The 6,614-nt window shown below is 38.2% G+C and overlaps 1 non-coding gene across 1 annotated transcript; it reads left to right on the top strand.

Annotated features, from left to right (window-relative positions):
• Positions 1-2,754: 2,754 nt before the first annotated feature.
• Positions 2,755-2,861, top strand: LOC114410961. The gene has a single exon (XR_003666351.1). It is a non-coding gene; the product is annotated as a small nucleolar RNA R71 (small nucleolar RNA).
• The last annotated feature ends 3,753 nt before the right edge of the window (positions 2,862-6,614 follow it).

Here is a 6,614-nt window from a genome sequence, read left to right as displayed (position 1 = left end):
TCTCTAAAATTCTCTTGATCTCCCTATTGGAAATTTTTGCCTATCCATTGGTTTGGGGGTGGTATGGTGTGGATACCCTGTGTACGACCCTGTACTTTTTAAGCAAGGCATGCATTGATTTGTTGCAAAAATGAGTTCCTTGATCACTAACGATTGCTTTAGGTACTCCAGACCAGTAAAACAAATTAGATCTGAAAAAATCTACAACAACCTTAGCATCATTAGTTCTAGTGGGCTTGGCTTCCACCCATTTTGAAACATAATCAACTGCAAGGAGAATATAAACATAACCAAAAGAGACAAGAAAAGGGCCCATGAAATCTATGCCCTAGACATCAAACACCTCACAGAATAGCATGGGTTGCTGAGGCTTTTGTTATCGCCATGTAAGTGCACTTCCTGCTCTCTAACACTGCTCACAAGTGCTACAAGTCTTCCACGCATCTTTAAAGATGGTGGGCCAATAAAAGCCATAGTCAAGCACTTTGCGAGTTTTCCTTTGAACACCCAGATGACCTCCCGGTGTGGAAGAATGACAGAACTACAGGATTGAGTCAGTCTCATGATCTGGAATGCATCGTCTAATGACCTGATCACTGCACAATTTCCAGAAGTAGGGGTCATCCCAAATAAAATGCTTAGCATCACTTTTAATTTTATCTTTTTGAGCCTTATATGCTAAGGGAGGAAAAACATGAGCAACTAAATAATTTACAATGTTAGCAAACCAGGGAGTAGAAAAAGAATCAGAAATACTATACAATATATACAAATGATCATCCGGGAAATCATCCCGAATGGGTGAGTCCTCATCAGACACACGTTCGATCCGACTCAGATGATCAGCAACTAAATTTTGTGCTCCGCTCCTATCACAGATCTCCAAGTCAAACTCTTGGAGCCAGAGCATCCATCGGATCAACCTAGGCTTTGAATCAGCCTTCTTCAACAAATACTTTAGAGTTGCATGGTCAGTATAAACAATAATGCGAGTACCAAGCAAATAAGAACGAAATTTTTCAAGAGCAAAAACTATGGCTAGTAGCTCTTTCTCAGTAGTAGTATAATTTGCTTGGGCTGCATTTAAAGTCCTAGAAGCATAACATATCACCCTAGGCAATTTATCAATTTTCTGAGCAAGGACAACCCCCAATTGAGAAAATCCCTCCTCCATATTCAAAACATAAAAATCAACAGGGAAAATCAGTTCACCAACTCTAACTAAGACATCCTCTATGAAACCAGTAGGATAGGCAAAACTTCTATTGGCTAAATGAATCACCACATCAGTTGAATGCAAAGGACCAAGAGATAGAGAATTAAAAATAGACAGAGGCATAACACTAACAGAAGCTCCTAAATCTAGCATGGCATTGTCAAACTTACTATTCCCTATAATAAAAGTTAGCATAATGTACTAGGATCCTTACATTTTTCAGGGATTTGGGGAATAGATTTACCAATCAATGCAGAGACATTTCTACCCATGCTAATTCTTTCACTTCCTTTAAGCTTCCGCTTATGAGTGCACAACTCTTTCAAGAATTTAGCATATCTTGGAATTTGCTTTATTGCATCCAACAAAGGTATGTTTACCTCTACTCTTCTAAATGTTTCCAAGATTTCCATCTCTGCCTCTTCCATTTTTTTGTTGGAAATTGCTCGTGGAAGGAATGGAAGAGGGATATGCTGCTGCTGTAAGTCAGAATTACAAGTAGAAGATTCACCTACATAGAAATTGTTAGGCAACTTACTCTTTAAATTTTTGTCATCATCTTTTTCTGGAGTAGAGTGAAGTTTGGCAGGTTCATTTATGGATGAGGAAGATGCTACTGGTTGAGGTCCTTGATACTGCTTTCCCGACTTCAATGTAATGGCACTCACATTTTTGGGATTCTAGACAGATTGAGAAGGCAACTTGTCAGAGTTTTGTGATTGAGCTTGGTTCAGCTGGGTGGCCATCTGCCCCATCTGATTTGTTAAACTCGGAATTGAGGCTCTAGTCTCCTACTGAAACTGCATGTTCTATATTGTCATTTGCATCACATCACTAATTCTTCCAATGAAGGTTAAGGAAGGGCCTCAGTAGTGGATTGTTGTCTCTATTGATGTTGTTGTTGCTGTTGTTGTTGTTGCTGCACTGGAGGAGGAACGTATGGTCTACTTGGACTAGCAGCATTTTGGAAGGAAGGAGCAGGTTGTTGTTGTTGTTGTTGTTGAGGGCTAGACCATCTGAGATTAGGGTGATTCCTCTATCCGGGATTGTATCTGTTGCTGGAGGGGTCATAATTGTTCTGCTTTGGTTGATTTTGCTGCTGAGGTTGAGGAGGTCTATTGTAGATGTTTGCAGCATAAGCTTCAGGTTGTTCAATTGCTCCAGATTGATGCACAGAAGGGTAAAGGTCTGTATGGTGGTCGGCAGAGGAGCATAAACCACAGAGTCTTGCAACAGGTACATATTTTTTATTCATGGCCAGTTGGGTTACTAGGTTAACCAAGGTGTCTAGTTTACCTTCAAGCTTCTTAGTTTCAGATGATGCAGATGAGTTTGTGGCTACCTCATGCACTCCTCAAATTACTATAGCATTATTTTTGGCGCTAAACTATTGGGAGTTGGAAGCCATCTTCTCAATTAAATTCCTAGCTTCAGCAGGGGTCATGTCTCCAAGGGCTCCACCACTGGCAGCATCTATCATACTTCTCTCCATGTTACTGAGTCCTTCATAAAAATATTGAAGAAGAAGCTGCTAAAAAATTTGGTGGTGAGGGCAACTGGCGCATAGTTTTTTAAATCTCTCCCAATATTCATATAGGCTCTCTCCACTGAGTTGCCTAATGCCTGAAATATCCTTTCTGATGGTCGTGGTCCTGGAAGCAGGGAAATCTTTTTCTAAGAATACTCTCTTGAGGTCATCCCAGCTCGTGATAGACCTTGGAGCAAGGTAATATAGCCAGTCCTTTGCCATTCGCTCTAAAGAATGAGGAAATGCCTCCAGAAAGATGTGATCTTCTTGGACATCTGGAGGTTTCATGGTGGAGCAGACAATATGGAATTCTTCCAGATGTTTATGAGGGTCTTCACCTGCAAGACCATGAAACTTGGGCAACAAGTGGATCAGTCCAGTTTTAAGAACATATGGGACATCCTCATCAGGGTATTGAATGCACAAGCTTTCATAAGTGAAATCAGGTGCAGCCATTTCCCTTAGTGTCCTCTCACAAGGTGGAGGTTGAACCATATTTTCAGAATGTTCAAAATTATAATGCTCAAAATCAGGATGTTCAAAATTACCCACCACAGAATGCTCAGACTCACCAATAATACAATGCTCAGGATGCTCAAAAGGTACAAAATGTTCAGGGTAATCAAGATGCACACTATGCCTAACTAATCTATGAAATGTCCTATCTATTTCAGGATCAAAGGGTTGTAAGTCACCTGGATTGCCTCTAGTCATGCACTACATGCAGCAGTTCATGTGTTTCTCACACAGGGCAAAAGAGGTGGGTTAAAACTACAGCTATACTCAAACAATATCTAAATGAGGTGAAATTTTGTGAGCAATACCCTCAAATAATGAAAACATAGCACAAAAATTCAAAGTCTAACTTTGGAAACTGCCTAAGGAAAGTTTAGAAAAATAAAACAATAAAACTTGAAAAAAAAAAACTAGTAAACAGGTATATATAATAATAGTCATTCTGATACCCGGAGCAAAAGTTATGACCGTTTGAAGTTTTGCTAAACACAAGTTCTCAATTTTTTTTAATCTCTCAAATCTAGCCACAACAAGTGATCTTGGTATTTTTAACACAAAATATGAGTCAAAAGAACCTACCACACCAAAATTCAGCCAAAAATAATAACCCTAACTATCAAAACAAAAATCGCCAATTAAATTGTCAACAGTTGTCGCTAATTCAGTCACTAATGTAATGTTGTGTGAATAGTAACACAGAATCAGTCTCTAATTCCGTCACTAAGCACTATTCACAGCAAAACATAAAATTGAAGCAGGGGGAGCGCTGAAGAAGGGGTCTACTAAATTGCAAAATAGAACATGAAATAAAACAGAACAACGCACTAACACAGCACACTAACACAACACGAACACACTAAACAAAATAATTAAATGTACAACAACTAAACATAAAACAAGAATCACTAGCTATTATGAACTTTTGGACCACTGCTCCCCAGCAACGGTGCCAAATTTGATCGAGGTCGTACCCGAATCAAATAAACATTAGAATGCAGTAACTAGGAAGTGATCCTAGGTTGTTTCCCAACGAGCAATGACTAACCAAATGTTCATAATATGCTTCGTTATAACAATAACAATAGGGGGAGTGTTTGTTTTGTGAATTTAAGAACAAGCGGATTGGAATACGAAATTAATAGTATTAAAAACGTGTTGTTTCCTCTGATTCAGAAGCCATTCTCTTATCCTAGGTTATGAGGATTTCACCCCTGGCAGTTAACCACTCAATCCAACCCTAATTTAATTTACTAAGCGAAAATCAATTTAGGGTTGTCAATATGTGATTAAGCAACGCATACACCAATTAGCTCCTTGTTCATTAAGCGCAAACATAATTTAAGCACAGAGGCAATTAATCGAACACGAAGCATGCACAGATTAATAGAACGCATGTGTGTTAATTGGTGAAGGGAAAACCAATAGGAGAGCAACATTAAAATCAAAACCTCAAAGAGAGTTACACTTCATCCTCAGAGGAAAACAACACTAGAAATTTAGTCTTCCATAAGTTCAACAAAAGCAGAAAACGTAAATGAAACTAGAAGCAGAAATGTAAATGAAGCTAAAGGCAGAAAACGTAAATGAAGCTAAAAGCATAAGAAGGAACAAAGACGAAATTGCAATTGAAGGCAGAAAATGGAAAAATGCATTCACGTGAACAGTAATACAAAGCTAAAAATGTAAAACCCTAAAACTCCATGCATTCAGCTTGGGTATTTTCTCCTGAATAATTGAATAGACTTTACACAAATCCCAAGGCTACTATTTATAAGGGTCACTCAAAGTCACTGGGCCCTATTACATTATTTTGGCCTAAAACGAAATAAAAATAACTGAACGCAATAAAAAATAAAATTAGACGAAATCTAATAAAATTGTCTGCTCTCTTCAAGTCCAATCTGGCCCAGCCCAATAGCTTATAATTATCTTGAAATTGAATTAAAAACACCAAATTAGTCAAGTGGGCCCAATTGATAAAACTGAATAATAAATTTAACAATTAGAATAAATCAGTAATTAAATTGGTGACAAAAAGGGTTAAGAAATTGGAGAGAATAATGGCACATCACACATACATATATTTTTTGTGAGGTATTTTTGCTACCTAAATTATGAACATGCATATCCAAGGTATCTTTGGCCTTGGACTTGGTGTGGTATTGACCAACTGTCGAAGCAAATCTTCTTCGGTCCTTTGACTCGCAAGACAACAAAAATGCATATGCATGCACAGATTGAACAGTTTTAAGTGCATAAATTTAAAACAAATGTCTGTTATGTTCAATTTTTTTAAGCGCTTGTGGCACCCCTAGGGATCGAGCTAGATGGCTCAGACCGATCGCATGCATCGTTTGAAGGATGGTAATAGATTGTCACACTTAAGTGGAACTTTCTTGATTTAAGGTTATAGAGTGATGCCATGGGTCTGTGGACCCCCCTGAAACTTGATGGCAGGCTGATCTTGACAGAATTTATGTAACAAAGATACCCTTGGATTTGAAAGAAATCTCTAAGGGTTTGCATGAGAGAGTAACATTATATGTTTAGGCATTTCCCATGAGCTTTTAGCCAAATGAGTTCGCTTCTCAAACGTGCAAGTGCGAACCTCTGGGGTTTCTCTTTTTTGTATATATTTTTTTTCAAACCTAATTTTGCTTAGGTCGCCCTTTCGGGTTTTCAACCTACCGGTGAGAAATTTTGATCTGCCCCTAGGTTCGCTTGAGGCTCATGCATGGTGCCTTTCATTGCCCTAGTGTAGGGCTTTGAGGTATCTATTGTTGTCTTTCTTCATGACCTTGTAGCAAGGAAGAAAAGAAAGAAACTGTGCAGGTCCACGAAAATGAATTTTCAAAGACGAGACACATTTGAAGGATTTTTCAATTGACAGATTAAGTCAAATGACTCAGACTCTTGATAACTCACTTTCTCCCTCAAAAGACAAACTTTCAGGAATGATAAAATGACGTCATATGAATGTCTATATATATATATTTTATTTGAAACAGTTAATCAAATGCTTTTTCTTTTTTTTTTGTTTCTAACTTTACTCGTTCTTTTACGGCACCCTAACCAAACATGCAAAACGAGTAATTTCTGATTGAACAGTCCTGGAAGTCTGAACTCAGGAGCGCAGGTTGCTTGAGCAAACCAAAGGCTCACATTCACATCCCAGTGGAAGCCAAATAAGCAAAGATGTAATTGTGAGAGGATGAGAGACAAGGATGTCAAATTTATCCATATTATTAGCATTGTAACTGTGGTTTACAATAATTGCATAAAACTTGAAAATCCTAATGAGTCATTACAGACAGATAACAACAACTTTCAAAATTGCCCCATGTGTGGTGTCGC

The sequence above is a fragment of the Glycine soja genome, chromosome 4, assembly GCF_004193775.1.
Source record: "Glycine soja cultivar W05 chromosome 4, ASM419377v2, whole genome shotgun sequence".
NCBI lineage: Eukaryota > Viridiplantae > Streptophyta > Magnoliopsida > Fabales > Fabaceae > Glycine > Glycine soja.
Note: the sequence above shows the minus strand (reverse complement) of the source record. Positions and strands in the feature narration are given on the sequence as shown.